The 26,862-nt window shown below is 47.9% G+C and overlaps 1 pseudogene; it reads right to left on the reverse strand.

Annotated features, from left to right (window-relative positions):
* Positions 1-6,669: 6,669 nt before the first annotated feature.
* The window catches only part of LOC144824233 (elongation factor 1-alpha, oocyte form pseudogene), an 81,751-nt pseudogene continuing 61,558 nt past the window's right edge, over positions 6,670-26,862 (reverse strand).

The following is a 26,862-nucleotide window of genomic DNA, read 5'->3' on the forward strand; positions in this document are numbered from 1 at the left end:
TATATCGATGCCATTTTATCACTCTACCACTTGACATGTCGTCCCTATAGGTTCTGGACGCCTGCTCCTCCCACCAGCCAACGAATAAATTTGCATAGCTGGGAGCGAAGCAGGTGCCCATCGCCGTACCAGACACTTGTTTGTAGTATGTAGTTTCAAAAAGGAAGATGTTATTGTTCAAACAAAATTGCAAGAACTCTATTAACATGCAGTTATGTTGAGCATATCTCACTTGTCTTTTTTGCAGATATACATTAACCACCTCAATTCCCTTTGAATGTTCAATACAAGTGTACAGACTTGTTATATCAAGGACGACAAATAGATAGTCAGGTTGCCATTGCACATTTTGGATTTTTGTCAAAAAGTCCTTGGTATCTTTCACGTAGGAGGTTAGCTTTTTTACCAAGCTTGCCAGGTAAAAATCAAGAAACTTAGAAACACGTTCCGTCAGCCCCTGGACTGAAGAAACGATAGGCCTTCCCGGGGGGTGCAAGTTGTCTTTATGTAACTTGGGAATATGATAAAAGGTCGGGCAGATGGGATTAGAGCTGCGCAGATATAAATGTTCTTCATCTCCAAGCATTCCTTTTTTATACCACTTACTTATCAGTTCATCATACGCTCGGATACTTTGTTGGTATATTTTAGAAGTGGTTTCTTCATAGCAGCTTGCATCCGATAACTGCCTTATTGCCTCTTGATGATATTTCTCCCTTGTTTGCACTACAACGTTTCCCCCTTTGTCGGAGGGCTTTATGATGAGAGTATGATCATTAGCCAGTTTTGTTAGAGCCAATTTCTCTTCCTGGGAAAGATTTAACCCACATTTCTCCGACTTTTGTTTTTTACGAAACTGTTGCAGATCTTTAATCATTGCATCAGAGAATGTGTCCAGGGCAAATGGCATTTGCGGGTTGAAGGTGGAGGATGGTTTATATGGACTTTCTTCCCTGTCCTGCTCAATCCCAACTTCGATCGCTCGTTGGACTATTTCTTGGCTGTTTGATACATTTGTCATCACTTCATTTCTAAGGTCTTCGAGTGTTTCAATACCTGTAAGGTCATTAACAGTGAGACTATCTGTTGCTGTTAGTCTTGCTGTATGTATTTTGCTTGTTTTCAAATGAGTCCTAGTTTTGAAATACTTATGTAGTTTCAACTTTCTCATGAAAGAATTTAATTAATAAAACGAAATTCGTAGCGCGCACAGCATCGCATTTTGCGATGCAATGTGCGCTACGAAATTCGTTTTATGAATTAAATTGTGTACTTACCTGCAATTATCCATATGCCGATTTTTAGCACCCGCCACCCTGCCCCTCCCCCTCCCCGCCTCCCTGCCCCACCGTAACTCCCTCCACGGGCCGCGGCTGGTTTGGAGGGGTTCCTAGAGCTTTGGGCCCTGGTGTCACTGCACCTTCTGCACAATTGAAATCTTGACCCTAGTGACTTCTAGGTAAACTACACCTTTGACTGCTTATTTAGTAATAAAGCAATATTGGGTGTTTACAGGAGTTCTGACAACTTTTGGTCCTGATGCCACTGCACCTGCAGCACCATTGAAATCATGACCCTAGTTAGTGCCTGCACAATAGCTGCACTTGTGACTGCCTGTTTAGTAGTAAAGTTTAGCAATATTCTGTTTTTAGTGGGGTCCCTAGAGCTTTTGGACCCTGTGCCACTGCACCTTCTGCACCATTCAAATCAAGCCCCTTTTAACTGTAAGATAACTGCAATTGTGTCTGCTTGCATAGTAATAAAATATAGCAATATTAGGACTTTAGTGTGGTGCCTGAAGCTTTTGGTCCCGGTGTCACTGCACCATTTACGTTTTTTTTATTGGTTTTCAACAATAAAACAACGCACAGAACAAACATGTGCATTTTTTGTCATAGTGTAGTCCACCGGTGGGACTGCCATGTTTAGCAAAAATAAACAATGAACAAGAAAGTGACCCTCCCCTCCCCCACCCTCCAGCTATCAGGCCGGTTCAGTCGTTTTCCGAGTCCTCGACAGTCAGACAACTCTGATGGATAGGTCCTAATGTTGTGCATGCTTGCCCAAGTCTGCTTGTGTGGGTGGGCCCACCAGTCGTAACTGTCTCCAGTACTAGAGGCAAGTAAGTTCTGTAAATTCCGAGGTCAACAGTTTTGAAAAAGGTTCCCACAAGTCTTGGAAGGAAGCACCTGGGCTTGTGAGAGATAATGAGATTTTCTCCATCCCAAGTATGCCCCACAGTCAATGGAGCCATCCCAGGTGAGTCGGGGTGTTCATAGTGCCCCAGTGGGAGAGGATATTTTGTAAAGCTGACCCCAATGCTAGTGCCATGTATCTGCCCCTCAAAACCTTAAGTGGGAAGGTGATTGGGTTGGGGAGACCCAAGAGAGTGTAAACTGGAAGACAGGGAATTTGGGTATCAAAATGGGAGTCAATGTTGTCAATTATCTGTTTTCAATAGTCCATCAGAGCAGGACAGTCCCATAACAGCTGGGTAAGGGTGACCAGAGAGTCAAAGGCCCTCCAGCATTGGGGGTTTCTAGAAGGGTTACCCTTATGTAGCCGGGGAGGAGTTAGTTACCAATAGGTGACAATTTTCGTGGCTGTTTCTGTGGATGCTGTGTTTTGTTCTGTGTCGGGCTCTATAATATATGTCTGACCATTCTTTCTGCATCAGTGATATACCCAGTTCCCCCTCCCATCACAACTGGCCAGGGGATTTCCCAGTGCCGGGGACATGCTTGATGAAGTTGTACAAGTCTGATGTCAGGTGAGTGTCCATGTGGCTCGTGAGTAGCCACTTCTCAAATGGTGTGAGATGTTTCTCTTCACCCTTCCATACCTCAGAATGCAACACCCAGTGTTGAATCAGTAAGTAGTGGTACCGTTCTGTGTCAGGGATGTCCCATTTCCTGCGAAAGTCAGAAAAAGACAGAGGACCTGTTGTGTCGAAGAGATGTCCTATAGATTTCTGGCCTTCCTTAGTCCAATGTGTGAACCCCAAAGAGTCTAGCCCTGGTGTAAAATCTGGGTTGCTCACTATGGGCGTGATCGGAGACGGGAAGGTCATAAGTCCTCTGGAGCTGGCTACCTTGTCCCACGCTAGGAGGTTGGGTTGAATCACCTTGGAAAGGTATAAGTTCCGAGGCCTGACAGCTTTAGTAAGGAAGGGGACTCTCCACAGGGGCTGTCTGGCGAGGTACCTGTCCATAAACAGCCAGTGTTTCTCTGATTTTGGGCAAGATTACTTGACCAATGCTCGCAGCTGGACTGCCCACCAGTAGGCTTGCAAATTAGGAACTCCCAATCCGCCCTCGACGTGGTCCCTATAGCTTCCCTCCCTACGCAATCGGGTTCTCTGGTCCCACCATATCAAATGCTCTACATCCCTTTGTAATGAGAGTAAGACAGCTGAGGGAGGGAATAGTGTGAGTGTCTGAAACAGATATATTATCTTAGGGAGTATAGTCTTTTTTATTGCCGCTATCTGGCCCCAGCCACAACAGCAAGTAAAGCCTCCATTTGCAAAGGCAGTCCCGCACATGCCGTAGCAGCATCGTATAATTCATCGAGTTAGTTTTCTGGATACTGGCCGAGAGATGCAGGCCCAGGTAGGGAATCATACCTTGTGCCGAGTGGATATGGTAGGATTGCTGCAGCACTCCCAATGTGTCAGGGCCAAGAGATAAATTAAGAGCTGGTGACTTGTGCACATTAACTTTGAAGCCTGACACTAAAGCGAACATATCAAGCGCTGCCAATAAGGCGGGAAGAGATTCCCTGGGCTTCTCCAATGTGGCCAATTGAGGTACGGCCAATGGACCCTATTGAACGCCTTCTCAGTGTCAAAAGAGAATATCATGCGTTCGGTGGGAAAGCGCTCAAATTTGTCCACTAGGTGTAGGAGGTGTTTCGTGTTGTCATAGCATTGACGCCCGAGTACAAAACCGGACTGATCCAGGTCTATCAACCCAGGTAGATGAGGGGAGAGTCTCTGTGCTAAAATCCCAGTGAAAATGTTAAGGTCCAGATTGAGGAAGGAAATTGGACGGAACTATGCGCATTGCCGTTTGTCCTTGCCTGCTTTAGGGATCACCGTTATTAGTGCTTCCATCATCGATGGCGGAATAGGGATAGAGACCCCAATCGAGTTGTACACCCTCACCAGAAACGGGGCCAGTATTGTGCAAAAGGTTTTAAAAAAGGTGGAGGAAAATCCGTGCGGGCTGGGGATTTATGCATTTTTAATTTGGATATGTCTGAGATGACCTTCTCTAACCTAATAGGGGCTTTGAGGTATTCCACTTGACTCAGGACTAGCTTAGCAATGGTTAGTTCCCCCTTGTAGATATTGGGCTGGGCCATCCTCAGGTAATTTCTGGTCCCCATATAAGGTCGCATAAAACGACCTGGTCAGGGGTCTGTTCCTGTCCTAACTGATCTATTTCCATGGAAATGTGGGATGGCTGTCTTTGCGCTCATAGTCTATTGGTTAGGAGCTTCCTGCTTCTCTCTCCCCCCACGTAAAAGGCATGCTTAAGTCGAAGGGCGGAGTTTTCAGCTCTGTCTGTTTCCAGACATGCTAATTGGGCTCTCACTGCCTTGAGTTGTTTCCAGAACCTGGGTGCGCCTGTTCTTTGTTGCATTGCACTCTAGTTCTACTACTGCATTTGAGAGTTGCTCTCTTTTCTCCGTCCTAATCTTGTTGTCGGCTGCGGATATTCCTAAGAACTCCCTTCTGACCACAGCCTTCAAGCCGTCTCATAGGATTGCTATCAAAGTATCTGGAGTGTCGTTAATGGGGAAATAATCAGTTATGGTTTATGTGACATGCTTGACTACGGAGGGGCGCCGTTTGATTGGATTATTGAGCAAGATAATTTTTTTGTCATGATGCTCATGGAGGCCCCGCAAGTCCGGACCCGCGCCCACCCTGTGAGACCCCATGTCCATGCCTATCTGGAATTCCGGGTAATCACCATAACCTATGAATCTCAAGTTACTTCCATATTTGGAAGGAGGAGGAGAGGACCCCATTACCCCTGAAACGTAACAAACAAAACTTAACTGCAACTTGCAAAGTCCGTGATTGTACTGGGTTGCAGAACACATGGTGACGCATGAGATGTACAGCAGGAGCCTCTCGACGCCCCCGCCCGAGCCCGAATTTCAGAGACCTGGAGGAACCGCTCCTTCAACTTAATGTCCCGGTGGTGCCGAGGCATTGCATTCTTCAGTTGGCGACAGCTGAGTCCTCATCCCATGTTGCGATAATGGTTTTGGTTCTTTTGCCATTGTCTCAGGGTCAGGGGCAAGGCGCAGAGCGTACCTTCCCATCTGTCACCATTTTTCAGCTCTGCCGCGTCGACCTCCGATGTCCTCCCGCTCCGGGGTTCCCTCATCATCCTTCGGCAGATTGATTAGCAGTTTGGCTTCCTGTAAAGAGCGGATTTGACGAGTGTGTCCTCCAACTTAAAAATTATCCTGAAGAAGTGCCCTCAGGAATAGGAGATGTATTTTGAGCGCAGGAATGCTGTAGCCGACCTGAACTCCCTTCTTTTTTGTAGAGTGGAGGCAGCTAAGTCCTGGAACAGGAGGGGCTTGGATGAGAGAAAGTCAATGGGTTGCTTGGCTTGTGCTTCCCGGAGGATCCGTTCCTTGAGCTGGAGATCGTGAACACATGTTAAAATGTCCGGGGGGAGCTGTCGCTGGTCTCGTATGGGGGGGGGCCAGGATGTAACTGAAGAGCTCCTCCACGAAGGCTTCCATGTCCTGTCCCTCTGCTGCCTGCTGCCTGAGGGGAATTGCCCAGATTCTGATGTTGTTCCATCATGAACGGTTCTCGAAGTCCTCAGCATGGGCCTGGAGGTCCATTTGCTGGTCTTGGAGGCGGAGGACCTCCTTGTAGGAAAGTAGGATCTGCTTCTTATGGTTGCCCCTACTTTTTGCTGATGTCTCACTGTTTTTGTACTAGTCTGACTGGGATCCTGCTATTCAGGACCCCAGTCTATCTGCTTTCTCCCTTAAATTGCTATGTATGTACTTCCGATACACTCCAGATGGGATACTGGGGTACCCTAGTATATGGTACACCATATACCCAGGGCATATGTACCCCAGAGGCCTCCCATGGGCTGCAGCAAATATTATGCCACCCAGGAGAGGCAATTCAAAATGACACAACAGGTCTGCTATAGCAGCCCATGTAAGATGGTGCTGGCACCACTTACTTAGATATGGGTACACTATATTTATCTAAATGACTATGCTGAAAAACCTATCAGTCACCCCTATAGCAGGCCTTATCAATCCTGAAGGCAGGGTGCTGGGTTTTATGTGAGAGGGTGCCCCTGCACAAGTTGGGCCCCTCTCCAGCCTTCGGAGACCATTCTCCGGGGTTGTCTGTGATGCATGTCAAAATAAGAGGGAAAGGAGGATCAGGCTAGGTTCGTCCTCCTGTATCTTCAAAGTACAATGCATAAATCCATACATGATGGATCATAGGATCCTAGCCTAGGCCAAAAACAGTGGGTTCACCAATTTAGTGAGCCTCAGCAGTCCCCTCAATCACCCAGGGTTGCCCCTAGGTGACATGCTTCATCATTGGGGTCATACCAAGTATCTACTACTTGGGGCATGCTGTGACTTGCGAAAATTACGTAGGAGCACTTTTCTTCACGCAAAGTTTATTTACAAGTAGCTTCAGAACATACAGCAGCACAAGTATTGCCATATTATATAGGGGAAGATTTGAGCATTTCTGCCCATGACATCTAGAAGTGGATGGCCGAGTTTACTTCTTGGCACCAGATGCCTTGATGGTAGACTTGGTGACTTTGCCAGCACTGGCAGCCTTCTTCTCAACCGCCTTGATAACGCCAACATCTACCATCTGCCTCATGTCCCAGACAGCAAAATGACCAAGAGGAGGGTAGTTGGAGAAGCTCTCCACACACATGGGTTTGCCTGGAATCATCTCCACAATGGCAGCATCTCCTGACTTGAGTGCTTTTGGTGCATCTTCAAGCTTCTTGCTGGATCTTCTGTCAATTTTCTCCTTCAGCTCAGCAAATTTGAAGGCAATGTGAGCAATGTGGCAATCCAACACAGGAGCATATTCCTGGCCGATCTGACCTGGGTGGTTCAGAATATTGACCTGGGCTGTGAAGCTCCCAGCCTCCATCGGGGGATCGATTTTGCAGTCACCGGCTACATTCTCTCTTTGGATATCTTTCACAGACACGTTCTTCACGTTGAAGCCAACGTTGTACCCGGGAAGAGCCTCCACCAGCGCCTCGTGGTGCATCTCCACAGACTTTATTTCAGTGGTTACGTTACTGGGGGCAAAGGTCACCACCATGCCAGGCTTAATGTTACTGGTTTCCACAAGGCCCACGGGGACTGTGACAATGCCTCCTATCTTGTAGACGTCCTGCAGGGGCGTGTGCAGGGGCTTGTCAGTGGGGCAGCTCGGTGGGATGATTGAGTCTAGGGCTTTGAGCAGGGTGACCCCACTGGCGGATCCCTCCTTGCGGTCCACCTTCCAGCCCTTAAACCAGGCCATTTTAGTGCTGGACTCCAGCATGTTGTCCCCGTGCCAGCCGGAGATTGGCACAAATGCCACTGTGTCTGGGTTGTAACCGATTTTCTTGATGTAGGTGCTGACTTCCTTGGTGATTTTTTCTAAACGCTTCTGGCTGTAGGGGGTTCGGTGGAGTCCATCTTGTTCACACCAATGATTAGCTGCTTCACCCCCAGGGTGTAGGCCAGCAGGGCGTGCTCGCGGGTCTGTCCGTTCTTGGAAATACCAGCTTCAAACTCGCCCACGCCGCCAGCAACAATCAGCACCGCACAATCAGCCTGTGAGGTGCCGGTGATCATGTTCTTGATGAAATCCCTGTGCCCGGGGGCATCGAAAATGGTGATGTAATACTTGGCAGTCTCGAACTTCCAAAGAGAGATGTCGATGGTGATACGATGTTCCCTCTCCGCCTTCAGCTTGTCCAACACCCAGGCGTACTTGAGAGATCCTTAGCCCATCTCGGCTGCCTCTTTCTCAAACTTCTCGATGGTTCTCTTGTCGATGCCCCCACACTTGTAGATGAGGTGGCCGGTGGTGGTAGACTTGCCGGAGTCGACATGGCCGATAACGACGATGTTAATGTGGATCTTTTGGTGTTTGTGCTAGTTTAAAAATACCTAACTAGTGAGCTAACATTTTATTCCTACTCCTAGCTGGTAAGGATAAAAAGGGTAAAATAAAAGGAAAAATATAACTGTTATGTGGTTATATTCCCTATTATTCTGTCGACATGTTTCAAAGTTTCCCCTAAACCTCTTCATCAGGACAGCATGGCGGCCAGCCCCATGTGTACCACTCTATGCAAAACATAAATTAAGGTGAAAAAGAAACTAATAACGTGCACCTATTTAGTGCACTTGGTTACATACACACAGTTAATGATGACCATATTGAATATGCGGTTGAGCCTGGGACTTATAGGTCATACTGACGGAGGGAAGCCGAGCACAGGTCCTACAGGCCAGGCCCCTCCACCCAGACAGACCATGGGGCAGATCACTGCTACCATATAAATACTACGTGTTCAGCATTAACCATATGTATGTAACCAAGTGCACTACATAGGTGCACGTTATTAGTTTCTTTTTCACATTAATTAAGGTTTTGCATGGAGTGGTACACAAGGGGCTGGCCCCCATGCTGTCAGGAAGAAGTGGTTTAGGGAAAACCTCGAAACATATCAACTGAATAATAGGGAATATAACCACATAACAGTTATAGTTTTCCTTTTATTTTACCCCTTTTTATCCTTACCACCTAGGAGTAGGAATAAAATGTTAGCTCACTAGTATTTTTAAACTAGCACAAACACCACTCCGCCAACACTGCACAACGCATAGATTCACACAAATTGTGCTCCTACGTAATTTTCGCAGCACAAATGGATGCTGCCAGCCACAGACACCATTCTTCTCTCCTGCTGCTGAGCCAAGCTCATGCAGAGGAAGGCATGGCAATAGGCATCCTGTCACAGAGAGGTGTAACCACCTCCCAGACAGGGTTTAGGGAACTGGGGCTGGGTGGGTGCACTCTGAGAGTGCTAGAAAGTCTGCACTGGGGGCACATATGGTGTCCCTGTGCATAGTACAGCTCAAACCACTGCTGGGAGCCATTGTGTCCTGCTCTGGTGCAAAACTGGACAAAGGAAATGGGTGTAGCCACCCCTCTGTCCTGCCCCGCCCCTAGGAGGGTCCACACAATCTGTCCAACCCTTTCCTATGGGTATAAAGTGGGTTATCTGGCTACCGGACTTTAGATTTTACATGGACAAGATTCTGGTAAGAAGAAACCAAGTAATTGGACTGCCTGCACGACGATTGCACGACTGATGAATCTCCCTTGGAGTAAAGGAGGTGGCCGTCCTGATCTGTTCAGAAGCGGCCGCTCCTCACGCTGCTCCCAGCTCCCTGCTGATCGGTATCGTAGCGCCTGACTGCCTTAATATTACCTGCTAGATCGCATTGCTGACACAATTAACAGTGCTTGACTGCTCATGTAATCTGTATTTAAAGCCCTATACTGCGAGAGTACGCTTTCTATGCCATTGTGCTGTGCAGTGCTGCCTTTGCCTAGTTTAATGCACTGTGCCTGATTGTGCCGGCGCCATTGCCTATTTGTGAGCGTTTTGATTGTTTGTGCCCCAATCCTCGATCGCTTTTGGCTCGCAGCCATCCATTTTGTTGTTTGTTTTCGTGCCTCCCTGCCCGGCTCTCGACCCCGCCCCCGCCTCCCAGCTGCTCCTCCCTCCCACTGATACTACAGGCCCCGCTACCCCGTGATAGCGCTGTGGCCGTCCTGATCTGTTCAGAAGCGGCCGCTCCTCACGCTGCTCCCAGCTCCCTGCTGATCGGTATCGTAGCGCCTGACTGCCTTAATATTACCTGCTAGATCGCATTGCTGACGCAATTAACAGTGCTTGACTGCTCATGTAATCTGTATTTAAAGCGCTATACTGCGAGAGTACGCTTTCTATGCCATTGTGCTGTGCAGTGCTGCCTTTGCATAGTTTAATGCATTGTGCCTGATTGTGCCGGCACCATTGCCTATTTGTGAGCGTTTTGATTGTTTGTCCCCCAATCCTCGATCGCTTTTGGCTCGCAGCCATCCATTTTGTTGTTTGTTTTCGTGCCTCCCTGCCCGGCTCTCGACCCCGCCCCCGCATCCCAGCTGCTCCTCCATCGCCCCTTCACCATCCACATATGACAGATGTCTTTGCGCGCAGCGTTCACGCACAGCGGTCGCGCCCCATGCGCGCCGAAGGTGCGCCAAAGGTAAGCCCGTCTACGCCCGTCCGCGCCTGGACCGCGCCCAGCGCCAGACCCCCTGGCCCTCGCAATATCCACCCCACGCGCGTAACGTATGACGCCGCTACTCTCCTTGCCCTTAACCCCGGACGCAACCCACAATGCTGCGTAGCTATCCCAGGACACACCCATGGACCATTCGCATGCCACTCATGCAAGTTCGCCTGCATCAGGACCCACACCAAATCCTCCTCCTCCAAACACAGCTCCAACCCTAACCACCTGAAGTGCATCCTGCTGAACACCCGCTCGGTCCACAAACACGCCACTGAACTCTGGGACCTTCTCGACACTACATCGCCGGACGTCGCCTTCCTTACAGAAACTTGGATGAACGCCTCATCAGCGCCCAACATCGCCTTAGCCATCCCAGACTCTTACAAGATCATCCGAAAAGACCGCACCAACCAAACAGGAGGAGGCATCGCCATCGCCCATAAGAACACCATCCGAATCACAACAAGCTCCGACGATAACCTCACGACCGCCGAACACCTTCACTTCCAGATCCACACCGACCCCAGGACCACACTTAGAGGCACCCTCATCTACAGACCACCAGGAACCTGCACACAATTTAATGAAGACATCACTGATTTCATCAGCCTGCATGCCCTCACCTCCGAGAACTACATTTTACTGGGAGACCTCAACTTCCACCTGGAAAAGAATAACGACAATAACACCACCACCCTTCTGGACAACATGGCCAATCTCGGACTCAAACAACTTGTTGACACCCCCACCCACCTTGCCGGACACACGCTCGACCCTATCTTCACCTCCAGCAAACACATCTCCTTTGATCACACCACGGCTCTCCATTGGACGGACCACAGCTGCATTCATTTCAGCTACAAAAAGACCACGACCCACATCCCACCACAACCTATTCCTCGAAGAAACTGGAACAAAATCACCACCGACCAACTCTTCACATCGCTTAACCAAAACCCCCCCGTCATATCATCGGACCCAAACCAAGCTGCCACCAAACTCACACAATGGATCACCCACAGCGCTGACAAATTAGCACCCTTGAAAAACCACCAGATCAAACAAGGTAGCAAAAAGGCCCCCTGGTTCAACGATGATCTTAAGAAATCCAAGAAGTTATGTCGTACCCTCGAGAAAACCTGGAGAAAAAACCCAACCACTGACAACCTGACCACCTTCAAGGACGCCACCCGCAAACACCACCAATTGATTCGTTCCACCAAGAAATCAGCATTCAAGGATCGACTCGACAACAACGCCCACAACAGCAAAGAATTATTCAACATCGTCAGAGAATTTACCAACCCCACCGCCGGCACCAACGACATCACTCCCTCCCAAGACCTCTGCAACTCCCTATCTTCTTTCTTCCACAACAAAATCGCCGACATTCATAACAGCTTTGGGAACCTGTCCGAAAAACAACCCACTCCACCCACCTCCGAACCAAAACAGCACTCTCACAACCTTTGCGCTTGGAACCCAATCACGACTGAAGACACCATCCTCCTGATGAACTCCATCCACTCAGGATCGCCAACCGACCCATGCCCCCACCACATTTTCAACAAAGCAGACTCCATCATCGCACCCCATCTTTGCGATGTCATCAACTGCTCCTTCAACTCCGCTACCTTCCCAGAAAGCTGGAAACATGCCGAACTCAGCGCCCTTCTGAAGAAACCCACAGCGGACCCCTCTGAACTTAAGAACTACCGCCCCATCTCACTCCTCCCCTTCCCGGCCAAAGTCATCGAGAAAGCCGTCAACAGTCAGCTCGCCGCCTTCCTTGAATCCAACAATTCCCTCGACCCCTCACAGTCCGGCTTCCGAGCCAAACACAGCACCGCAACCGCCCTCATCGCTGCTACAGACGACATCCGAACGCTACTGGACAACGGAGAAACAGTTGCCCTCATCCTACTTGACCTCTCCGCCGCCTTCGACACAGTCTGTCATAGCACCCTCATTCAACGCCTCAGCAACGTCGGAATACAAGGAAAAGCTTTGGACTGGATCATCTCGTTCCTCGCCGGAAGAACCCAGAGAGTCCGCCTCCCCCCATTCAAATCAGAGGCAACCGAAGTCATCTGCGGCGTACCACAAGGATCATCACTCAGTCCCACCCTCTTCAACGTGTACATTAGCCCCCTCGCATCCATCGCGCGCCAACACAACCTCAACATCATCTCCTACGCTGACGACACCCAGCTGATATTCTCCCTCACCAAAGACCCTGACACCGCCAAAACCAATCTACACGAAGGAATGAAAGAAGTAGCCGAATGGATGAAGAACAGTCGTTTAAAACTAAACTCGGACAAAACTGAAGTCCTCATCTTAGGATCATTCCCCTCTGCATGGGACGACTCATGGTGGCCACCGGCTCTGGGCACAGCACCCATACCTACAGATCACGCATGTAACCTGGGCTTCATCCTAGACTCCTCCCTATCGATGACCAGACAAGTCAACGCCGTCTCATCATCATGCTTCAACATCCTACGCATGCTCAAAAAAACCTTCCGCTGGATCCCCACCGAAACAAGAAAGACACCCACGCACAAGTCACTAGCCGTCTAGATTATGGAAACACCCTCTACGCCGGAACCACAGCCAAACTACAAAAAAAACTCCAACGCATCCAAAACGCCTCAGCCAGACTCATACTGGACATCCCCCGTCAAGCTCACATTTCCGGTCATCTGAAAGATCTTCACTGGCTTCCCGTCAACAAGAGAATAACGTTCCGTCTCCTCACCCATGCACACAAGGCCCTCTACGACCTAGGACCCGAATGCCTCAACAAACGACTATCATTCTACACACCCACCCGCCAACTACGTTCATCCAGTCAAGCCCTCGCCACAATCCCACGCATCAATAGATCCACCATGGGAGGAAGATCCTTCTCCTACTTAGCGGCCAAGACCTGGAATTCTCTCCCCACTCACCTCCGCCTCACACAGAACCACCTCTCCTTCAGAAAGCAGCTAAAAACCTGGCTATTCGATAAATAATGCACCCACTCTCACTCAAGCGCCTTGAGACCCTCTGGGTGAGTAGCACGCTATACAAATTACTGAACTTCAACTTGAACTTGAACTCCCCTGCATTAGCAGGCACCTAAGCGCATCTGATTGGCTTGCTTCTCCAGAGCTCAGGCAGACTACGAAGATTTCAGCAACACAGGAGGTGGGTTCCCGAAGGTCCCCGAGGAAGATCTGACCTCTCAGTGATTATGGGACCAGTATCCCTTGTGGGGACTGTGCAACCAGAACCCTTGTGCACTGCATATATTGGCAAGTGCATATGCTTATTGGCAATTCCTGAGCTTATGCATTAGACTCCATGCAGTCCTGACCCCGAGCAGTATTTGCGCCGAAGATATCTGGCCTCCAATCACCGAGTGCTCTGTCAGCTGGTGCTTTGTGAACTTGCTTGAGGTCTCTTCATGATCCCTGGGCCGTTGGCCTCTGGGTCCTGGCTAGGGTCACCTTATTTATTCTTGGGCTTCCCTGGTTGCTCCAGATGTGCCCTAACTCTCCATTGCTTGGACAGTCCCCTGGACCATGCTGGTCCACACTGTAACCTGTTTGCTCTGCCTGCATAGATTGCATTTGCCAAGGCTTGTTGGTGCTCCAGCTGGACATCGACCCCTCAGCACTTGACATCCATTGTGGGACAGCTCACCTCCAGATCCTAGTCATCCTCTACATCTCCTGTTCCTCGTGGCTGCAGAGTCAAGCATCCCTTCTTCGCACCTGAAGCACCCGACATCGGTGGGCATTCGACTACCAACCCCCTGTTCACCTGACATGACCCAGACTCTGTCCCCTCTGTCTGCTTTCAAGTTCCTCTCACCTCAAATCCAGGCTTGGATTCCACTAGATACTCTTCGCCTTCCTGGCAGCAGTGCTTCTTTGCAGCTCTCCACTGAAAACGACAAAGGTTTCCGGCACCAATTGACCCCTATACACCCAGCTCCTCTGGGATAGGTAACACAAGTAGTTCGGTACTCACTGGTGGGTTGGCTCTAGAACCTTCTATGTTTCAAAGAGTTTGCTTCAAATCCTCATAGAAGTGTCCTTAAACTGTAAATTTGCAACTGTGACTTTCCCATAGAGTTGTACGGACCACGCTGTAGTGTTTCCTCACTTCAAATGTCCTCCGTGGGCGCCCTGTGTCACTGCCTTGGGTGGGTCCTTGGGGTCCCAGTGATTCTACGTGCTCTAGGCACTGTGTCTGTTGAAGTTGTGATTTTCATACCATTTTTTGGTATAGGGTTTGGTCTCCACCTGGAGTCAGCTGAGTATTGTGCTACTTACCTGTGTCCTATCAATGCAGTATTGTGTGCTTTATGTTCTAATCTCGTGTAGAGATTAGTAGAGATAGTTATATTAATAAATACAAATGTTATATAACTACTGTATGGTTCTCCTTTCATTTAGTCATTCAGGAGGTGATATTCTGGTAAAACATGCTGCTTTACATTCCTTCAAGTTTAAGCCTGAAGACTGCTCTCCATAGCTACCCCATGGATAGCTTTCATACCGGCCTCCCGGCCTGCCTGACAACCAACTCCTACAAGCCCACAAGCCCTGTCTCAGGCTGTCGCCAGGCCAATTTCATGGTCAAGCTACTTCTCTCAGGTGGGAGCCCTCTATACCCCGGTCAACTGCGCCGCAGTCTCCCAAGGCTGCACTCTTGCGGAGTCCTCCATTGTGCCTGGGGGCCCAGATTGGTGAACGCTTCAGTGAGAGGTGACCGGTATCAGCCTTCAAGGCAACCCTGCGCTGCAGGGCCCAGGAGTGGGTCGCGTTGCTGCTTCTGTGCCCTTCACGCCTGCTTTGAGGGTTACACGCTTCAGGCGCCTGCTCCCGTTCTGTCTGTGTCCCTTTGGGCTCCCCTGCCAGCAAGCACAATTGTTCCACAGGGGTTTGGGGTGCAGAGGAGAAAAGAGGGGAGGGGGATCCCATCTCCCCTATGGCTAGGCTCACTTACTTCAGAGTCTGCCACTTTGCACACTGTGCCGGGTTCTGAGGCCCGGAGACCCACCCCTCCCCCACCTGGGGGTCTCCAGACTTTGGCGGGCCAGGTTACTTCGTCGGGGACGGCTTGTTACTGCCAGGCAGGCACAGTCTCTCTAGAGGGCAGCTAAAACCGCACCAGGACTGCCAGTTCTCCTCCGCTGCCCTATGTCTCGCTGTCCGCCGCTCCAAACCACATGCACGGGCCGCACAAGCTCTGAGAGGCCGCACCCACGCGCCCACGGCCGGGTGATTCAGGGCTGCAGTGATGCAGGAGCTTAGCTCAAGCTCTCCAAGGCATGCACTTTGCCACCGCACCGTTCCGGGGCCCAGCGGATCGCGGAGTGATCAATGGAGTTGTCTGCGATATTTCTGCTCCGACCTGGATCAGCTATTTGACTCTGTAGAGCTGGGGCCCAGGCAACAGACCAGAGCGGCGAGCAGGTACATCCTAATCAGCCGCCATCTTGGCTACACCTCTCAACAATTGGTGCTTGATGGAATGCCTGGAGCTTTTGGATCCGGTGCCACAGCACCTGCTACACTATTGAAATCATGACCCTAGTGCTTGCTAAATAACTGCACTTCTGACTGCCAGTTTAGTTGTAAAATATAGCAATATTATGTGTTTAGAGTAGTTCTGATAACTTTTGGAGCTGACACCACTGCACCTGCTGCACCATTCAAATAATGACCCTGTTACCTGCAAGATAAATGCACTTGTGACTGCCTGTTTAGTAGTGAAATATAGCAATATTTGATGGTTAGTGGAGTTTTGACAACTTGTGTCCCTGGTGCCACTGCACCTGCTGCACCCTTTGAATCATGACCCTGTTGTCTGCAAGGTAACTACACTTGTGGCTGCCTGTTTAGTAGTAAAATACAGCAATTTTAGGTATTTAGTGGAAGTGGCTAGAGCTTTTTGTCCTGGTGTTACGGTTACCACACCTGTTGCACCATTGAAATCATGACCCTGTTGTCTGCAAGGTAACAGCACTTGTGACTGCCTGTTTAGTTTTAAATTTTAACAAAAATCATTGTTTAGTGGGTTTCATAGAGCATTTGGCCCCAGTGCCACTGCACCTGCTACACCATTCAAATCAAGTCTCTTTCAACTGCAATTAGTAGTTAAATATAGCAAGCTTATAAGCCCAACTCACAAAGGCAAACTGAGACAAAAGTCTAACTTTACGACTTTTGGTATTCACAGGGGTCATTTACGAGTCATGACTTTACGTCTGCAGTCCGTCCAGAATTTTCTGCTCAACCCAAGCCGGAAAGTATGGCTTCACCTGGAGTTTCTGCCTGACTGCGGATGTAAAGATACAACATGCAAATGACCTCTATGAAACCAAAAGTCGTAAAGTTAGACTTTTGTCTCAAATTGCCTTTGTAAATCGGGCCCTATGTGTTTAGAGGAGTTCGGACAACTTTTGTTCCGGTGCTACTCCACCGCTGCACCATTCAAATCATGACCTAGAAGTCTTCAAGATAACTGCACTTGTGGCTTCCTGTTTAGTTATAAAGTCTAGCATAGCTCTTGATTATTAACTTATTTTTTAGAGTGCAATGTTTATTACATTTAGAATTTGATCATAATGACCACATAGATTAAGTTGAAATAAAAGTGCAAAGAAAGGTACTGAGGCATAGATAGGAAATGCCACAAACATTCTAAGGCTAAAGCATCGACTTTACACAATTAAGTAATTAAAAAGCAAGTATTCCAGGATACTGTTAGAAGCTGTCTGCCTTTTCTGTGGGAAGAGATGTTATCTTATCTTGACAGTGAATGGGGCTTAAACAGTGTGAATAGCTTTAGTAGAAGTATCGTAAAGTGTGCAGCCAGGGGATGTTAACAAATAAATTAAGTTCCACACAAAACCAAATGGACATAGTAATTAGGCAATGGGAACTGATATGAGTCCCCATTTAAGATATATTAAATACAAGAGATTTCACAAGCACAGCGCTTGCAGGTGAAACATAAAAACGTCAAAATAATGAAGTAATAATATACAAAATGTGTCACCTCATGCCAATTTAACTCAAACCTGAGGCATAATTTGGCCCTCCCCTGCTTCATAATTCCAGTCGGCCTGAGTATCATAAGACCCTGTTCCAAGCTGTAACCTGAGGATGGGAGGCTTCTTCCACTACTCAACTGCAACACACACACCTCTTAGCCAATAATAGGGCTACAGTTACATCTTGGTAACTCGACTTGGGGAAGTCATCTACAAATCCCATAAGGGGCACCAGGGCGTCTGGTTTTGTTAGCTTCCCTGCTTCTCTGTCAGATCAATAACTGCATGCATATTTCTGGACCTAAATTTTGTACCAAGAGAGCACCACCATGGCAGGTGTAGCATCCCCATGGAAGGTGTATTATCCCAATGGTATATGTATCATTTCCTTGGCAACTGTATCATTCCCATGGCAGGTGTAGCATCCCCATGGTAGGTGTATCATTCCCATGGCAGCCGTGGAATCTCCAAGGCAGGTGTAGCACCCCCATGGTAGGTGTAGCATTCCCACAGAAGGTGTAGCATCCCCACAGAAGGTGTATCATCCCCATGGAAGGTGTAGCATCCCGATGGCAGATGTAGCATCCCCAAGGTATGAGTAGAATTCCCATGGTAGTTGTAGCATCCCATGACAGGTGTAGCATCCCCGTCTGAGGTGTAGCATCCCCATGGCAGGTGTAGCATCCCCACAGTAGGTGTAGCATCCCCACAGTAGGTGTAGCATCCCCATGGTAGGTGTAGCATCCCCATGGCAGGTGTAGCATCCCATTCGAAGGTGTAGCATCACTATGGTAGGTGTAGCATCCCCATGGCAGGTGTAGCATCCCCATGACAGGTGTAGCATCCCCATGGCGGGTGTAGCATCCCCGTAAAAGGTGTATCATCTCCATGGAAGGTGTTTCACCCCATGGTGGGCGTATCATCCCCACGGTAGATGTAGCATCCCCATGGCAGATGTAGCATCCCCAAGGTAGGAGTAGAATCCCCATGGTAGTTGTAGCATCCCATGACATGTGTAGCATCCCCGTTGGAGGTGTAGCATTCCCATGATAGGTGTAGCATCCCCATGGCAGGTGTAGCATCCCCACAGTAGGTGTAGCATCCCAGTCAGAGGTGTAGCATCCCCAAGGTAGGTGTAGCATCCCCATGGCAGGTGTAGCATCCCCTTTGAAGATGTAGCATCACTATGGTAGGTGTAGCATCCCCATGGCAGGGGTAGCATCCCCATGACAGGTGTAGCATCCCCATGGCGGGTGTAGCATCCCCATCGAAGGTGTAGCATCCCCATGACAGGTGCAGCACCCCCATGGAAAGTATATCATTCCCATGGAGGAATATCATTCCACTGGTAGGTTTAGCATCCCCATGGAAGGTGTATCATCCCAATGGAAGGTATATCATTCCGGTGGTAGGTTTAACATCCCTATGGAAAGTGTATCATCCCCATGGAAGGTATATTATTTCCATGGTAGGTTTTGCATCCCCATGGAAGATGTATCATCCCCATGGAAGGTGTATCATCCCCATGACAGGTGTAGCATCCCCAAGAAAGGCATATCATCCCCATGGAAGGTGTATCATCCCCATAGTAGTGTATCATCCCCATGGTAGGTGTATCATCCCCATGGTAGGTGTATCATCTCCATGACAGGTGTAGCACCCCATGGAAGGTGCAGCATCCCCATGACAGGAGTAGCATCCGGATCGAAGGGGCAGCATCCCCATGGCAGGAGTAGCATCCCCATAGTAGGTGTGAGAAGTCAGCCTGAGGATGACCACAGCATGCACAGTCAGTACTGGTGCAGATCTTCAGACGCCTAAGACTTGCAGGATTGTAATGTGAGAAAACATCTTCAGATGTCATCTCACACCTTAACTTATCAACTTATCACATCCTGCCATAACATGCTGCCACGTGACCCCATGTCATAACCCTCACTTGCAGGGCCAGAGCCTTAACTCTGTTCATACATAAATGTGAGTATTGTATCAGATGTTGCATGGCATTGAGTGGAAACAGCTTACCTACGGCCCTAATTTTTTACTAGCTCACTTACGCTGAGCTCCCATGTACTTGGCACTACCTGTCCGGAAAGGGCCAGAGCCTCATCAGAGTGGGAAGTGCTGTAGAAATACCACACCATATTGTTCCGTAACATATTTTGGGCCAAACTACACAATTTAGGCCAGTATAAATGTTCTTTTTACACAGAACGTTTTTGGCATCATGCTAACATAATTGATCATACCATAACCTATTTATTTATCATAATATAACGTATACCAAAGTATCTGATGTTGCATCAGAACGTATCCGAACATGCAATATGTTAATCAATCAATCAATCAATCAAGACATTTGTAAAGCGCACAACTCACCTGTGAGGGTCTCAAGGTGCTGGGGGGAGGGGTGCTGCTACTGCTCGAATAGCCGGGATGCTACTGCTCTAATAGCTAGGTCTTGAGGAGCCTCCTGAAGATCAGTAGGTCCTGGGTCTGCCGTAGGAGGATGGGGAGGGTGTTCCAGGTCTTGGCAGCGAGGTGGGAGAACGATCTGCCGCCGGTGGTCGCTCTTTTGATGGGGGGATGGTGGTGAGGTCATCGGAGTGGAGTGGTCAGTTCTGGGTGTAGAAGGTGAGTCGTCTGTTGAGGTATGCAGGACCGGTGTTGTAAAGCACCTTGTGTGTGTGTGGGTGAGAAGCCTGAAGGTGATCCTCTTGTTGATGGGGAGCCAGTGCAGGTCTCTCAGGTGTGGTGTGATGTGGCGGTGGCGAGGGATGTCGAGGATCAGGTGTGCAAAGGCGTTCTTTATGCATTGTAGTCATTTCAGGAGTTTGGCCAAGGCTCCTGCATAGAGGGCGTTTCCGTAGTCCAGCCTGCTGCTGACGAGGGCCTGGGTGACCGTTCTTGTTTCAGTGGGGATCCCCTGTAGATCTTGCGGAGCATGCAGAGGGTGTTGAAGCCGGAGGGCGAGACGGTGTTGGCTTGCTTGGTCATGGAGAGTGTTGAGTCGAGGATGAACCCCAGGTTGCGTATGAGCTCGGTGGGTGTCGGTGCTGCTCCCAGTGCGGATGGCCACCAGGAGTCATCCCAGGCTGAGGGGGTGGAGCCGAGGATGAGGACTTCTGTCTTGTCTGAGTTCAGCTTCAGACAGCTGTTCTGCATCCACTCGGTGACGGCTTTCATTCCTTTGTGAAGGTTGGCTTTGGCGGTGAGGGAGTCCTTGGTGAGGGAAAGGATCAGCTGTGTGTCATTGGCATAGGAGATGATGTTGAGATCATGCAGTCGGGGACGTGGGCAAGCGATGCCATGTAGACGTTGAACAATGTCAGACTGAGGGAGGATCCTTGGGGTACACCGCAGATGATCTCGAAGGCTACGGAATGGAAGGGGGGAGGCGGACGCTCTGGGTTCTGCCAGAGAGGAAGGAGGTGGTCCATTCCAGAGCCTTGTCTCGGATCCCTGTGTTGTGGAGGCGTGTGCGTAGGGTGCGGTGTCTGATAGGTCCAGGAGGATGAGGGCTACGGTTTTGCCATTGTCCAGTAGGGCCCTGATATCATTGGGCGGTGATGAGGGAAGTCTCAGTACTGTGGTTGCTGCGGAATCTGGACTGGGACAGGTCCAGGATTTTGTTCTCCTCGAGGCAGCGGGTCAGCTGTCTGTTGACGGTCTTCTCGATGACCTTCGCCGGTACCAGGAGCAGGGAGATGGGCTGGAAGTTCTTAAGGTCCCTCGGGTCCGCCTTGGGTTCCTTGAGTAAGGCATTGATCTTGGCATGCTTGCAGCTCTCCGAAAGGTCGTGGCCTCAAAGTAGATGTTGATGGCCTTGCAGAGAGGGGGTGCGAGGGTGGCGCTGGCTTTGTTGTAGATGTGATGTGGGCATGGGTCTGATGGAGAGCAGGAGTGGATGGTGTTCATGATTTTGATGGTGTCGTTGTCGTTAATGTGGGTCCAGTTGAGCAGGGGATCGATGTGAGTGATGGCTGCAGGGTCTGAGACGTATTTGGGTGTCTGGGCGGTCAGGTTGTTGAAGCTGTCGTGGATATCAGTAATCTTGCGATTGAAGAAGGTGGCAAGGGAGTCGCACAGGTCTTGCGATGGTGGGATGTCGTTGGTGTTGGAGCTGGGGTTGGAGAGTTCCTTCACGATGTTGAAGAGCTCTTTGCTGTTGTGCTCGTTGTTGTCGAGTCGATCCTTGAAGGAGACCCTTTTGGCGGATCTGATGAGGAGATGGTGTCTACGGATGGCATTCTTGTGGGCTGCGCAGTTGTCCCGTGTATCTTCGAGGTGCCATTTCTTCTCTGGTGTACTGCAGGTTTGCTTGGAGGCCTGGAGGTCTGCGGTGAACCAGCTGGTTTTCTTGTTAGTGTGTCTGTTGGAGGATTTCTTGAGCGGGGCGAGGGTGTTGGTGCAGTTGTCGATCCAACGCCTGAGGTTGCAGGCGGCGGTGTCGGCGTTGGTGGGGTCGGTGGGTGGGCTCCAGGCGAGCGTGGTGTTTAGCTGGTCTTCCGTGATTTTGCTCCAGCTGCGGCGGGGGATCTGTTGAGTGCGGTGGTGTGTGGTGGGTTTCCGGAAGGTGAAGTGGATGCAGCGATGGTTGGTCCAGTGGAGTTTGGTGGGGTGGCTGAAGGTGACGTGAGGGCTTGCGGAGAAGATGGGATCAAGCGTGTGGTCGGCGGAGTGGGTGGGTGATGTGAGGAGCTGTCTGAGTCTGAGGTTGGCGAGGTTGTCAATCAGAGTGGTGGAGTTTGCGTTGTTGTTGTTCTTGAGGTGGAAGTTCAGGCCTCCGGGGAGGATGTAGTCGTGGAGGCGATGGAGTCGCTGAACTGAGTTCGGGGTCCGAGGGGTCTGTAGATGAGAGTTCCTTAGAGGGTGGTGTTGGGATCGGTGTGGATCTGGAAGTGCAGGTGTTCGGCGGTGCTGAGGGTGTCGTCGGTGCTGGTCGAGACCTTGAGGTTGTGCTTGTGGATGATGGTGATTCCCCCTCCTGTTCTCTTGGTGTGGTCCTTGCTGGGGATCTTATAGCCATCCGGGATGGCTATGGCGATGTCGAGTGCCGAGGAGGCGTTCATCCAGGTCTCTGTCAGGAAGGCGACGTCCGGGCAGGATGTGTCGAGCAGTTCCCCTTTAATGCTTACACCGTACCATATACTAACCTTATTTCCACGGCCTATGCCTTATTTAACTGCGACAGGTCCATATTTTCTGTCGAACTGCAACAGGTTTTTGGTTATGAATTCTTGAAGCTTCGTCAAGTGTCACAGCTGCCACAGGTAACTTGTAAAAAGGGTGGTATATTACAACCACGGCCAGTGATTAATTTGTAAAAAATAATAATAATTAGTGCCAGGACCCTCGAAAGGAGACCACTGCAGCTTGCACCACACATTGCCCCTGCCAGTGCAGACAGTGGCAGAACCACCAACACAACTGCTCACTATAACCCCCTACAGGTTGACAAGTCAGACTATTCCCGGGCTCCAAACTAATAGAATGACTTGGCCAGCAGGTATTAGTATTTTTTCATGTTTATTAAATTAATTTAAAAAATGTTTTGTTCATCTCTAATTTCAACAGTCATAAGTGCCAGTGTTGGTAACTAAGGGCCGGCGCCACGCCAAGCACTGGCTCAAATTAGGCTCTACCCGGCGCAGCGCACTCTCATCAAAATGACCCCCCTCTGCAGAGCGGACAAGAGGTGAGCGATGTGCTCTAATGGCAGACTTCGAAGCACACCGTGCTAGCTCAGAACTATCCAGTGTTCATGCTCACATTCACCCAGCGACGGCTCACATGCAAAACATTCAAACTTCTAATGGGGTGATAGTCACAGAATTAAATAGCCCCGATTGGTATATCGTACTCTTTAATCAATGTACTTAATTATTATTATTTTTTTTAAGTAAAAAACTAGTTGACGTTCTACACAAAATTGTTCTCGGTTTGCATTCGAAAAGTGCCTTAAAACTAGCTTTCACGTGCTTATTTATTAAAATACTACACTTAAAATGGCATCGCTAAACGTAAGGTGTAACTTTTGTTAGACATTACACAAAATGCAGATATACACTGCATTATCTTCACGTCATATGATTATATGTTCATTTTTATTATAATAATTACACCCCACTATTAGCCATTTCTAAGCACCATATATTACATATGTCACTGTTATCTAGTTTCATAGTGCTCGATTTATCAGTCTCAGAAGGATGGAATGTCAATATGTCCATGCCATGACTACCGCTCGTATCAGATCTTAGCAGTTAGTGCTTTACTACGAGTATCGAATTCTCGGGCCAGGTATTTCCAGAAACACTGGTAATTATGGAGCATACATGGGCCTATAGCCATGGGAGGTGAAAAATGATGACAAAGCAGTCATAAGGAGGGACTAACAAGCCTCAAATTGAATCAGAAGACAGCATTTAAGGAGTACAAAGACACAAACCAATGGGCGGAGAGTGGGCGGAGGTTCCACAAAGCTTCCACTCCGTACTAAATACTGCATGCCTCCAAAAGCCAGCAACGCATGCTCGCTGTCACTATAGGCTCGACCTAAAAAGGACCTTCCTTTAAGATACTGATCTTTTTACAAAGAATAAAGAGTCCAATCTGTAAAAACTGAAATATAAATCATATCATTTGTTGCTGTACCAAGTAAAATGCATGGCAAATTTCTGATGAGTATGAAAGCTCTCTGACCTTCATTTGGCTTTTTAAAATTCAAATTGAAATTACAATTATATAGAATATAACTTAAGCTAATCTCAGCAATTTCTGTTTATCCTGACACCATGACAGTTAATAAATAAAGGAATCGCTCGCTCCAAATGAAAAGACAGCCAATGTGCCAAAGATATTGAGAGAATGGAACACATTAGGCAGCTTGAATCTCCACGAATTAAGGTCAAAAGTTCAATAAGGACAGTAAAATATAATGAAGATCAATGACCCATCAACCTGGAAAATCGACCAATAGGAAAAGTGAGAGCTTGAAAATTTCTGACACACAAAGCAAGTGTATTTCTTCCGGAAATTAGTTTCAGAAAAATCCACAGCTCAACAGATATCTTTAAGACATCTTCCTTATCCATGACTACCCTACTTTCTGATATTCAATTAACAATTGGAAAAGGATGCACAATTAGCTCAATCAAAAGCTCGGGTAGAATCAAAGCCAGAAGTTGTTCACCTGGAGAAAAATCTTCATAAAAAGCAAGGGGGGGGGGGGGGTGAGGGGGCAAATAAATGAAGAATTTCGAAAAAGCAATCAAAACACATTAAATTCGCTTAAAATCCTTCTAAGATCGATTTTTTACTAATTAACAGAAATAATGGAAATGCTATTTACTCAAATGTCATAATGTAATCTAATCAATCTCAAAATGCACAAACTTTGACAGATCCTTGAATTCAGCCTCTGAATTTCCTGACATGTCTTAGCACCAGAATTCATGACTCATCTCCCTCCATAAGATATGAAATAACTTTTCTCTAATAAAATCATAGATAATAATCATGATACTCTGCCCTCTATGACAATATTAGGCAAAAATATTTAAATTATAGACCTCGATAAAATATAAACTAACTTCCTCTAATAAAATCACATATAATAATCATGATACTCTGCCCTCTATGACAATATTAAGCAAAAGCATTTAAATTATAGACCTCTTCCAAAGACATTATAGTCCATTAAATTGACAAAAAATCCTGAGTCTGCTACATACTTGCCCATAGATCCATTAACTATCCTTAGCAGAAATAAAGTTGGTTTATCTGCTAAATAAACAGGACAGTTCGACTGCAAGAGTAGAATTTCAGACAGAATTGGAACCATCAATAATTCCACAGGAATGCGATTTTCTTTGAAAAATTGGTTTTACGTTTTTGATAAAAACAACTCTCCCAAAAAGTCAACAAGGGAACATTTGATTCAACAGAAACAAATTCCATTGCTAATTATTATTATTATTTTATTCGAGCAGAGCATATGGTTCAAGATACATTATGTACTAAAAAATAATCATCAATAATCAATAAGGCAGCTTTTTTCCCACTGTTTTTTGAATGAATGAACAAAGATTTCCTAATACACCTTAAGTGCAGAATCGATGAGTTGCTAAAGCAACTAAACCTACAATCATTCGCCATACAAAGTGCAAAGTGCAGATTTATCAAAATTTAAATTGCAAAAAATACAAACAAATTCCTAATACACCTAAAGTGCGATGTCAATAAAGTGCTAGTGCCTACTTATCAAATACTCCTAGATTGCAATTTGATGAAAATGCAAATGTCTCTTAATAAAAAGCAGCTACATTGATCTACCACTTCCAGTATTATGAACTCTCTGTAATCTTCTCTAATTCATTAAACAACTTCCAATTTTTTCACATTTTTTTGTCGCTCCTACCCTCATGGCGTAGGCTTCTTCAAATCTTTGAGTTATTTTCCTTTTATTAAACCATTTCAGCTGGGAAGGAGCTTCCCTAAATCCTCAATTTTGTAAAATTAGGGAGCGAGCTACCAAGCTCAACAAATATAAAAGCTTTTTTCTGGTTCAGATAACATTATTTCCCCTTACAAATTCCGAATAAAGTGACTTCAGCCTCAATCGGAATTCTCCTTCCAATTGCTTGCTCTACATCCGAAATGACTGTCTCCCAAAAAATCCTTAAGCCTGGGCCCAAAAAAAGGTGTGGTGCCACCCACCTTCCCCATCTGTTTAGCATCGAAAACACTTGTTTTCAACTCCCGGGAATCTTTTACTTAAAGTAGCCAGAGTTAGGTAAGAAAGCCATCGCTTTAGGAAGGCCGTCCTTTCATAATTGGCAGCGCGCAATGCCTTACTTCCTAAAAAACGGGCTGACTCCCAAACCTTCCATGACAGCCTACATCCTGTCTCCCGAGTTATTTTCTCCAGGTGATTGTTTATCACAGGGGCTTGTCCCAATTTATGTATTTTTTTCCTCAGCTGGGGTTGCCCAGAGGGGTTTCGCTATTTATTTCTCATGGAATTTACCCTGGGAAATTGTGCGGACGCAAAGAGACTCTAAAGGTAGATGGCTTTGGGTTGTAGTAAAATTGTTGGGAAAGGTATTCAACTTTGTAAATTACTATGGCCCAATTTTTGATGACACCTCGGCCCTGACTGAAATTAGTGAAATCTTGAGGGGCACTTTGGGGCAAATTATAATAGTAGGAGGCGATTTTAATTACATCCAGGCTCTGAAGAGGGACACCTCTAACAAGAACAAGAAGCAACTAAAACCAAAGACGAAAGGGGTGCTGGAGGCTTTTATGACAGAGTGCCAATTGCGGGACTCTTTGCGCTCCCTTAATCCCAATCTAGAGTCCTACACATGTTATTCTAATAGGTTCATACAGCCTCCAGAATAGACTTTTTTTTATCC

This window comes from Lissotriton helveticus, chromosome 3_1 (assembly GCF_964261635.1).
Source record: "Lissotriton helveticus chromosome 3_1, aLisHel1.1, whole genome shotgun sequence".
Lineage (NCBI taxonomy): Eukaryota > Metazoa > Chordata > Amphibia > Caudata > Salamandridae > Lissotriton > Lissotriton helveticus.